The sequence below is a fragment of the Varanus komodoensis genome, unplaced genomic scaffold (genome assembly GCF_004798865.1).
Source record: "Varanus komodoensis strain SLA01 unplaced genomic scaffold, ASM479886v1 scaffold4, whole genome shotgun sequence".
NCBI lineage: Eukaryota > Metazoa > Chordata > Lepidosauria > Squamata > Varanidae > Varanus > Varanus komodoensis.
The window spans coordinates 45,394,882-45,407,412 of NW_025335941.1; positions in this window are offsets into that span (position 1 = coordinate 45,394,882).

The following is a 12,531-nucleotide window of genomic DNA, read 5'->3' on the forward strand; positions in this document are numbered from 1 at the left end:
AATGAAGATAATGATGATGATAATGATAATCTAATCATCATTTAAAGAGACTCTAAAATACTTATGATAAAATATAAAACGTTTAGAAGTTTAAAGAAGAATGTAACCAAAGAAAAAGCCGGCAGCTGCAATTTTCTGAAAATACAAGAGTAATTTTTATTCCACAGTGCTATGCGTGTTTGTTGCTGTTGAGACTCACTTGAAGTGTGCCTTAATCATACACCTGGGCGTGTCTTAGTGATTTAAATCTAAGTAATTTCTGGGTAAATGTATAGGATTGCTCTATTAAAAACAAAATGGAAAGATTTAAAACCCTGGGGCAATTCAAAACAACACTGCATTTTTGTTTATAAGTATCTCTTTCAAGAAAATACTAACTTGGTGGGTTTTGTAACTTGGTAGATACTATATATGATTTACTTGAAAAAGTGAAGCTAAATTCATTCTCAGCTGAACCATCTAGAAAAAAAACCTTTTCACAAAATATATTTATTTATTGAATGTTTCACTTTGTTGATCAGGATGTGAAACCTTTATGTTTCAAAGTTGTTCTTGCTGGTGTAGGATAAACATGGGACACCATCACTACACGTACATTATTGACCTCATCATGTTTAGGCTGCATAATATAAAGGAATGTACTGTTGCAGTGAAGATTTGGTTTTCCTTTAAAGGCAGACTTCCATAGTATGATAACTTCGAGACATAAATAGCAGAAGATGTTTTTCCAACAAGTTGTTTTGCTTTGTCTCCCCAAAAGGGATTCTCCTTTGTTGCAGTTAATCTGTAAAATTCATAATTTAGGCTGAAGTCCTACACATATTAAACAAGAGAAAGTCCCACTGAGCTCAATGTGCCTTACTTCTGAGGAGACATGTATAGGATTGCAGTGTGATTTCTTACCTTTCTATAAAGAACATAGAACAGTATTAAACAACCCAATCCTATGCAAATATACTGAGTTCAATGGTGCACATATTTCCAAGTAAGCATGCCTAAGATCAAAGTATAATTTTAAAATTATTCTAAAGGTAGTTTAGGCTGAGTGATGGGGACTTTTCATACATAATAAATTACCATTAAATTTATACCTACCGATGAAGTGATTTTAAAAAAGATCTTGGACTGTGCTGAAATGGACAGATTGACTTCGTCTCTGAAGGAGAAAGAAAATACAGACTTCTATCAAACTTGGAATTCCTTTTATTATTGGCTAGAGAAACGGGACTATGCATAGATTCAAATATGTTATGGATTATCATAAAAAGAAAAAGTTTGGGGGGCTGACCCAGTAGGTCTGATGTTTTTGATGATTGAGGATTTTTTAGTTTCTGTTAGTAGAAAAAATAAAACTTTTTCAAAAAAAGACATTAAGGATTTATGATAATATGCATCATTCGAAGAATAACTTTTTACAGTATGAAACTTACTGCAGCAGGCACCTGAGGCCATCTTCCAAGTGGCCAAAATCTGCAGATTAAGTATGTGGTAACTGAGCAAAGGTTTTCTGCTTGCATCTTAATGATAAAATATCTTCTTCATGGAAATTTACCTCATGACTTCTTTAATATTCTCTAAGCACCTAGTGAAAACTTTTATTTATGCAACACTAGCAGGTTATAGAGTTTTTGGAGGGGGGAATTTCATATCTTGTATTTTTTTCTGAACTATATGAAGTTTTTAGTCTGTTTTTTATCTACAGGTTTTAGGAAAGATTCTATAAACCATTTCAGAGTTCTGTTGATAGAAAAGCAGTATATAAATTTATATATATATTACACTTGCAATCCTTTCACATTTTCTTAGGAGTAACCCCCATTAATTCAACAGTTATTAGTTGGCATGTATAGGGTTGCTCTGTAAATAATTCATTCTGGTTCTCTTGATTTCAGAATGCCTGTGACCTATTAGTTTTTATTCCAGAGCAAATATAAAGCCCTTAAATGACAGTTTAGACTTACCTACATCTGATAATGTAGAAATCAAAACCAAAATAAATTTCTATCTGCAATGCAGAGTAATGCCCTGCTTATGGATGAAGTTGTATAACTTCTAGAAGAGCTTGAATCATATTACTTCTTTTTTCAGTAAACCAGTCCTAATGATTGACTGTTTTTATCAAAAAGTTCACTACCTTGCTATTGAAATATTTTCTTCTTTACGTACTTCGCCTCCTAGTGCTCATGTAAGTTGTGTTAGAGTCCTTCAAGTTCATTTTACAGAGCAAGGGTAGAGAATGCCTACAGACTACCTGGGTTTGGCCAACACAAGACATGGTTATTCTCCTATTGTTGGTCTGTCATGTTGTCTAAATCCACTCATGGTGTTTCGCCATGGTAAGTTTTTTCTTTAACAACCACAATAAGAAACAATGGTTTGTTCTATGATTTCTCCATGCCACCATGGTTTGTCATGGTGACTCAACCCAAGATGTTTTCCATGGTTTTGGTATGTAACTAACCCAAAGTTCCTGAAAAGAGTAGCAACTGCAGGATCCACTCTAGTCAGCCAGCCTTGATGTGTGAACCAATACATAACAGGTAGGCAACACAGGCAAAGAGCAATCCACACAGGCATTGAATTTCTGGCACAGTGGCTAATGGGATATGTGTCAACAACAGGAGGAATGAGCCGGGAGAATGGAAACCATGCTAATGTAGAAACCACTTGGCTATCTGTTGGGTATATCATGGTAAAACATCACAAACCTTGGCAATCACACAGGGTTACTTTTCATGTTGCGTGAATGCAGCTACTTTCTGTATTCATTCATCTTGGAAGTTTCCTACACATATTTTTCCTTCAGAGCAAGAATACTTTGCTTTAGGCTATCTTTGACTTAACTCTGATCTACATTGCCTGTTTCCCATTCTAACTAAGCACTCATTTCTTTGCTCTTTAGAATTTATTGTGCATGCTAGTTAAAACCATTTTACTGAGTTTTATACAGAGTTTGTAATATTTTTGTAATAACTGTAGTAACATAAGAACATAAAAGCCATGCTGAATCAGAACAAAGGTCCATCTAATCCAGCACTCCCCACACAGGGTGGCAAACCAGCTTCTCACAGGATCCCTCAAGCAGGAAGGGAGCAAGACCTCCCCTGCCCAAGCTCCTGAGCAGCTGGTATAAGCAGGTAGGTCACCCCTGGTAAAAGAGGTAGCACATAGTCGGCAAAGCACACAGTAGCAAAAATTCAGAAGACAGACAGAAATAGCAGTCAGAATAGTGAGAGGATTCCACCCTTAAAGGAGGCCTAAAATATTCTTCAATAAATAAAAATGAAAGGAGAGCCAGAAATGAGAAATAGTTTACAATATAGGACTGGGATGCTCTTCTGATGGCAACTATTTTGGTTCCTGCATTTTCAGCAGGCAAAGCTCGCATATTTTTGAAAGCTTTCTTAGTTATTAGGGATTTCTCCAACATCTTTTTGGTTCCTCTTGGAAATGACTCACTACTGAGGTCCCTGTACATCTAGAATTTGTTCCAATCACGCTGTTACTCGGTACTTCAAATAGCTTGCTGCCTAATCCATCAAGTATGCATTCAGAAATTAAATCTGTCTGTGTTCAGTGGAAACTGCACAGGATTGCAGGCTGAATTAAGTCAATTGTCTACTGTGGGGCATGTATTTACAATAAGACTTGTGTCATTAAAAATACTCAAGGATAGGCATTTTGCATTCAGGAGGACTGCTTACAAACAAGTGGTTTCAAGATCTCAGAACCTATGAAAAGGATTGCTTTTTCAAGAGACTCTGTACCTTCCATTATCAGTCCATCCCATGGCCAAAGATCTTCCACCCCGTGCCTGGTGATATCCCACTACCACACCCAATTCAGCAGGTTCTCCTGACTGTAACTAGCATATCAAGGGGCTGGAGGGGGTGCTAATGGAAAGAGGGGGTGGGGGTTCCACATTCCAGTTGGTTCATTGCAGATCTGGATCCAACTCCCAATATTGTAACACAGCAGTAATCATAAAAGGCTCTTGTGATCCATGTCATACCTTTGCTATGTCAGTGAACACCCTGTTCCATGTATATAAGCCTCCACGGGAAAAAGCTTTATCCTGTTGGGAAAATATTTCTTCTTCCAAGACTTTGTCAACAACCATTCATGAACTTGCTAAAGCGAAAGTCCTTTTTATTTGTATTCATGAAATAAAATAAACACATTCTCTTTGATCGTTAACCAACCCTTTCTTGTTAACTTGCAATAGACTTTTATGTTTCAATCTTCATTGTACATGTAATTATTTGAAAAGTGATTTTGTTTTAAATTATTTAGCCTTTTCTGAATTATAGATAAACACAGGCATGTTTTGCTAAAGATTAAAAATAAATTTCACACGACACTGCAAAACGTAGCAAAGATAATAATGTGTAGGCGTCAGTTTGTTCCAAAACAAGACTCTCTGGGGGGCCCTTTTAACACACTGCGACGTTAAAATCGTGTTCTGAAAGCCTCAGGAAACCCCTACTTGAACCCACCCTTTCCTGAAACTGGTGAAAGTATTTTGAAAAATACTGCAGTGAAAAAAGCTACTGCTAACATATTGCCAAACCAGATTGTTTTGTTTGGTTACTATTCCCAACTGTTTCAGCTTTCAACATATTGATAATGCTACTAATACAACTTTAAATGAAATGTTAATCACATCAGAGTAGCATACAATGTAATGAGAGCAAACCACAGCATCTCCTGGGATAATGTGACTTAGCTGTGAGTCAAATGAATTATTGCTTTTAAAACATTTATAATTTTTTGACCTGGTACTTTTCAGGCTAATAGATTATCTTACCGGTGGTCTCCATAATATCACAAACGAGGTAGGTATAACTGGCTATTCAGTGAGGGAGAGAGCAATCCTATGGTCCCTGGTCATTGTCTGATGGGCCATAGGATAGTTTGGATTCTGAACTCCAAGGTCAGAGGCAGCGCTGTAACCTTCCAAGCATGAATCAGAGCTCCACCCTCACTCCTTGTAGCCAGCATGGAAAGAACCATGCTGGCTTCTCTCCAACATTAGGAAAGTGACCTTCAGGAAGTGTTTTAGGGGCAGGGACCGACTCAGGTGACCAGGATATGAAGTATCCAGAAGCTGATCTAGCCTATTTTCCTCCCCTTCTAAGAAGCTATTGCTAGTTGGCAGAAACCACCTAGCGAAATGCAGAGCAGGAGTGAACAGGCGAAGATTGTCTCTGCTGCTCTTGATTGCATGAGTATAAACCTCTGTGTTCAGGGGCTTACATTCATCTCCATGACACTGTGTCCTTATTTAAATTGTATTGACGCCTCCCATGCCATGTCTAAGTGCAGTTCAGGTGTTTTTGTCTTATTCAGTGTCTTGCAGTATGCCGTATATACGCTGCATAAATGCCATTTTTAATCAACATTTCATTTTCATAGGATCATATGCTGAGGTTCTCAAGTTAAATCCTTTCACTCCAAGGCAAGATGTTGCACACACCACTAATCCTCATGAACCAGATTCCACTGGATCACAGGTAGTAAGTAGGAACAGAGAAGGTTTACTGCACTAAGTCACCCGTTCCATTACTGTGGAAGCAAAATGCTGGTGTTGCAACATTTGCAACTGAACACTAGAGGTTGCTCAGTAGCTAGGCACTGTTAAGCTCTTTGGCCATGCAGTGAGGTCCTGCCTGAAAGTGGCAGCTACTGCTGCAGAATCATGCACAGGGTGGCTAGATATAGGTGATTTTGTTTCTGGTTCTATATAGTAACAATATTTTATGAATGTAGAAATATAGGTGAAGGAATGTAAAATCTAAGATTATGCAAAGTTACAAAAGTACAAGAAGTAGTTTAGGGCCACATTAAATGTGACGAAGTGTATGAATGCATTCCTTGGTATCTTTTTCTTTTCCTAAAAGCAGCTGCAGGGACAAGGACCCAAACTGGATTGGTGCCATGATAGTGTAGCTGAACTTTATTCCTCATGCGGCACCACAACTTAGTCCAAATTGGCTTCCACACATGGAAAATCACACAGAAATATATATTGTGCCTGGAGGTTTTCCTTTTCACAGCTAATAGCAGCTTAGGGGATAGAGAGTGGAAAGCAGCTTCTGAACAAGGCTTTTCAAGTGTTTAAGTGGCTTTTGTTGTTCACAGGCTCCTATGGGGATTCCATGCAACATTGTCGTCATCCTGCAATCCTGTGCTTCCCACCATCTTTTCTTGTCTTGTCTCAGTACAGGGAAAATCTGTCCATTTTTCAGGGCATGCAATAATAGAGCAAACATTAAAGGTGCGGATGTTTGATATTGCAACTTCCCTGCATTTTGCTGGGGGTGTGGTTAGGATGCATCCTATGATGTTACTGAAGGCCCTAGTCCAAGACTGTTCTCCAGGAGTGTCCCTTTGTGCCGGTGCCATTCTTGCCTTGCATATCCATGCACTCAGAGTTCTAATGACTGAGGCTTTGTGGGACACAGAAAATGAAAGGCGACCCCCTTATCATGTCTGGCTATATGCATCATCACCCATGTGGGGAGTGCCTTTTCTTTACCTTGTTTGAATTAAAGGGGTAGTTGTACAACTGTGTTGTTGATTGATTGATTGCATTTCTTTACTGCCCCACATACAATTTTCATCAAATCGGGAAAAAATAAAAGTTTTAAACAGCAAAAAATAGATACTAAAAACAGGCAATAACAAGGAATAGTGAGGGGGAGGGGGAGAAAGACTGCAAAACACTTGGTGATATCCCTTAGGTCTCTGGGTGGCTGGGGAAGTCATTAAAAGTCTCAGAAGAGAGGCCATGTTAACCTGGTGCCAAAAAGATGTCAGATTCCATGCCAGCTGGACCACAGTGGGGAGGTTATTCCATAGCCAGGGGTGGGGCTACCACTGAGAAAGCCCTTCCGCTTGTTGCCACCCTCTGCACTTCCTGCTGAGCTGGCACTTGGAGGAAGGCAGCAGAAGCTGAATATAGTGTTCAGGCAGATTGATCTGATAGCTATTGTGCTCCTAAGTCATGTAAAGCTGTATAGATGAAAGGTTGTAGGCTGCCTCATAGTGAACTATGAGCATCCCATGTTGTGTTATGGATACTGTATGTAGTTTTTGGACAACTGACTAATAAAACCAGTAACCTCAGTAAAAAGAATAAAGCGTGCAAGTCCGTTCTGAGCAGACCATCGGTCTATTGCAATTGCACTTTTCTGGGGCATGTATGCATGTGTGTTTAAGGCATGTAAACATTTTAAGAGACTTAAATTAAAAAAGTCAGAAAGAAATTGCTGATGGAGGAGAAGGATGAAAAGACAGCTATTGCCACCTCTCACTTTTCTTTGTCCACATGTGTAAACAAGAGATTGCAGGATGTGGCTCCAATACACATGCTAAAATCCCATGAAGCCTTCTGTGGTGTTGAGGGACCATTATAACTCTGGATTTTAAAAACCCTGGAAGTGTAGCCTCCACTCTCAAGAAGGTGCCCATCTCCCCAGTCCTGATCCAAACAGCACCACCCCAAGCAATGACAGCTTTCCACAGAACACAAAGATTTGTCACATTTAGCTTACTCCTGCAGGAATGCATGTGCAATTCACTTTAACTGAGATTTAGATAAGCAAGGTATTAAGAAGTTGATATAGCAAACTAATCTAAATCCATGGCTTAAAACAATATTTTATAATAAGTTATCCTGAAAAAAATGAGATCCGGTGACATGGATTGCCACTGTTTCAGTGTGCCCCTTGTATGTCGTAACAGTCAAACTGTTGCATGTCTCCTTGTGTCATAATTTCATTCCATGATAAGGCTGATGTTATTCAGCTACAGCATAGGGCAGTTATTGTGAAATGACTGGATGCATTCGTACAACCCAACAAACCATGGTAGTACATGGAAACCATAGAACAAGCCATTGCTTCTTATCGTGGTTTCTAAAGACCAGACTTGTCACTGTGAAATACCATCCATGTGTTCAGACGACATGATAGACCAGCAATGGTAAAAGTAAACCATGGCTTGTTACATTGTCTGAACCCAGCCAGTATGGGGAGAGGGTAGAAACCATGCTAGCATAGAAGCCACTTGATCATCTGTCAGGCATATCCAGGAAAATAACTGTGTACTGTGGAAGCCATGGGGGATTACTTATCATGATGTGTGAACTCAGCCTTTAAGTCTGACAGTAATTTTATCCTGGCTAGGTTTGTCTACTCTCCAGGTCCTCATCCACTGGTCTTTCCCAAGCATACTACCCAAAAACCTTTTAACTGGAGATGTTAGGAAATAAACTTGAGATGTTCAGTATGCAAAACAGGGGTTGTGTAACTGTTATGATTTCTCTCTTCATGGTGGGAATGAGATATACATGGGTCCTCTGATTTGCATTGAGTGAATGCTATACCAATAAATGTAATGAAATTATATACAGTAACAGTTCTGGAACTTTTCTAATTTTATGGTGTATGTATGGACACAACATAACTTCATAATGTATGAATGCATGTACTCCCTATATAGCTTTTATACTGCTTTTTATATTATTGTGTTTTTTGTTTTTGCTTTTCTTTGGACGTTCTGTATCATATTTATTTTTGTAAGCTGCCTGGCTGGTAACCTACTGAAATACAGGGTATAAATAAAATTGTTCCATAAAATACATAGGTTACTACTGTAGTAATGCTAGTATGTGTTTCTGGCTTCCCAATGCAGCTCTGCCACTATGATAATTAAGAAATTTTGTGTATGTGTTTTTGAGACTCAGTAAAAATGATATTGCATTCATGCACTTTGACGTCATGTAAATTAACAAGCTTACATTCAGATAGTTACATTCACCTTAAATTCAACATCATTTGCTAACACAACCCTACTTTCAAATAGTTGAACATATTGTTTCATAATGGAAAATATACTGCTGATTGGCACCAGAAGAATACTCAACAGAAATACACAATTGCTTGCTTGAACTATCATGTGGATCTAGTCTGAAACACCAACTCTTGAGACAACATAATTTTTGAAAGCTGAATTCACTACATGCCTGGCAGTATTGTTTAAAATTTGTACTACCGTGCTCAAGAGATGTAAAGTTCTGTAAATTCTGAGTCTGCTGTTCTAAAGAGAATACATTAAATATGCTTAAGCTGTATGGGTCTTTTCCCAATTTCCCATGCAGCTCTGCCAATGCCTCTTAATCTAGACCAACAGCTGACCTTGGCTTTCAGTCCTGGATCACCTTCAAAGGATGCTGACAACTACATAGTGCTCATGAGATAGACATTCATTGTTCATTTTCGACATTCATTCTTCATTACTTGGAGACCACCAGCTCATTTTTTTCTTAATTCAAGCCAGGATCTTACTGTGCTAAATATGAGGGACTAATACAGTAATCTCTTATTCTTTTTAAGCAGTCACTTTACATTTTGTCTGGCTTTTTTTTTTTTTTTTGTTACTTTATGTATTTTTTCTATGTAAACTGCAGGCAATAGAAGCATGTTCATTTGACTTTGCATTTTCAATTTGATTCTTCAAATTACTTCCTTTTATGGTGAAAATATCTGTAATAATACTGGTGATGAACTTCCACTGACAAGGAATGTGACTGCTGATAATTTTTCTGCTCTTATTCATGAGTTCAAAAATTACTGCAGATAATTATCTGTATTTGAACTATATTTATGTATTTATTACACTTCTGTACACTCAGCAGGTGAAGGTGAATTATGTAACAGCATTTAAGGTTTCAAAATCTAAAACTTGTTTTGTTTTATATTTTCATTTTTTTTTTCTTTTTCTTTTCTTCTTGTAAGCTCTCCAGAGATATTTGTAGTGGATGGCCTATAAAAGCTTTACATAAATAAATAAATAAAACCGAAATGTAGAAATCATAGAGATTCTTGTGTCTTAGTGATTACTCTAAATGGGAGGGAGGGTTAAAACTGGAGGCATTTCAGAACAGAAAGAAAGCTTGGATTTCAAGGCAACATGCTGGAGATCCTAAGTACCGTCTACGAATGTGGCAGCATTGGGTCTATTGGCTGAAGTATAGGTCAAGGTGCATACAGGTGTACCTATCATTTTAAGGAAATGAATTAACCTGCATTAAGGAGTAAGCCTTACTGAACACAATGAGACCTCCATCTCTGAATGAGACTGTAGATTATGCTCTTTGACAAGACTGGATAGGATTTGGAACTTTTCTATATGAGGCTTTTAACTTGCCACTTTATTAAGGCTTCTACTTTTGAATTCTTTGTGGAATTAATATGGTTTACTGTAAGGCGCAATCCTATGGCTGTTAGAATCTAGATGGCCATAGGATTATTCAGAGTTCCAGCTCTTAAATTAAAAAACAACATCAACAACTCACTCCGAATTCAAAGCTGGGACTCTGACCACACAGCAGCCTTCCCCTGCCCTTGTAGCTGATGTGGGAAGAAGCACACCAGCCTGACTCACAAGAGAGGAAGTTCGTGGGAAGGGAATGGAGGAAACAGGAGTCATCAGCAGGCAGTATCATGGAAGCTCCATGGCCTCCTCTCTTCTCACTGTGGAACAAGATGCTTAGATCACTGAAAGTGGTTTGTTTTGCAGGGTGGGAGAAGTCAGAAGGTGACCTTTGTGTCCATTTTTTTTTTTTTTTTTTTTTTTTTTGGTGGTCCAGATAGGAAACCCACAAATTCTCTGAGCTCAGAGTGTTACAGGCAATGTCAGTGTATTGCACTGTCCCAAGATTTTTCCAGGTTTTTCTTTCTTTGCTTTTTTCTATGCAACCGCTAGGTGGCACTGTGGTATAGCAGAACTGTGAAAACACACAAAGGTTTTGTGCCACCATTCACAGATAATTCCAGACTTTCTTGATTTAAAAACCCTGTGGAAATGGTTGCAAAGAATGGGGCAGACCCTAATCATGTAAAACATCTGCAAATTATTGTAAGTAAGGATTCCGAAGTGCACAATAAAAACCTCATGTAGAAAGGCTCTCAAGCTTAATAATACTTTGAGTAATCTATTGAAATCAATGGGAAAAATTAGTAAAGACAAATTCCAGATTCCATATGGCAACTCAACCAATGACTAAGTCTGGATCCAACCCTGGGATTATGGAGGTTTTGTGACTCTCTTTCATGAGTGGAGATGATATTCTTTCCAAAGCCCTACTGAGGACCCAAAGTAACTGGTGGAACCTGCAGAGGGGTGGGCACAAGGGACTGAGAATGCTAAAGAGAGGACAGACCTTCACAGTGCTGTCTACTTTCTTATACTGAAAATGCATTTTAGCTCCTATCTGGTTTCTAGTTTTACTGCTATTCTAACTTTACCATATGATGAGAGAACAATGTCTTTGAAGGACTGTTCTGTATTGCAAATATCTATTGAAGGATTGATCTGTGGGTGGGCATGGCCAATTTGCTGAGTGATGCATGATGGGATAGCATGTCATTTTGGGCAAGTTTGGATAATACTTAAAGGCCAGGATGGCTTCCCCCCTCAGTCCATCCACTGGTATCCCTGGGGACGATGCTGGGACACTGAAGGGAGCGGACATGTCAGATGCTGCGGGTAGGTCCTTTCAGCAGCTGCCATCTGCTTCCTTGGCCACACTCCTGCTGAGACTGAGCTGCTGGCCATGGGAAGGGGGTGCATGCAGTCCGGGTCTACCCAGGAAGAGCCCCAGCCAAATGTGCTATCCATACCCACAGCCCTCCCCATCAAGAGGAATGGTTTCCACGGCACAAGGGTACATGGCTGCGTGTGCCGCATGACCCTTCCCAAATCTGGACTGGGGCTTGAGAAGGTCTCCACCTGCCCCATGTGCCTCCTCCTTCCCAAGCCCTACTTCAGGCTGGGAAATGAGGGGGTGCTTGGCCAGGTGGGCTTCTCTGTCAGCCCTCCTTTCAATGAGGCAAGCAAAGAGATGTCTCCACCTAATGGGCTACACCCAGCCATTTAGCCCCTGCAGAGTGGCCTTTAAGCCATCCCCTGGGAAGGAGGGTTGTCAGATGACCCACTAAGCCCCTCCTCATGGCTTAGCATGCCATGTGAACCCAATCTTCACACTTTGGCTGCAAACTTCTGCTTATCTGGCTATAATTCAGGAAATAGGACAGGGCTGTAAATGGTCCCTCATTAAAACTATTGAATGCTACTTTTTATATGTAAACTTGCACTGGGTCACTTCTCTTTTGTCATTTCCCATTTAAACAAAAACAAAAACAAAGAAAACCACTTAATGCTAATTGCTCACCCACATTTATGAAGCCAATGCTGGTTATTAGTCCCTTGTGAATTCTTTGAGGTCTAGTTGAAGGATGTTTATGGTGTCTTCTAAATGTTGTTTGATAAAAGCAGAGGCTGGATATCCCACTGATTTTAAAGAACATGCTGAGGCAAACCACTGTTTGGATATGCATGACTGCACATTTGTTAACTTGGATTTCTCTGTTCTTATTCCTGAACACTTATGGCCAATGTTTTTGTTTTGTCTAATATGGAGGGAGGTTGTTTTTGTTTTATGCCACAATGTGAGAAAAGCTGTGA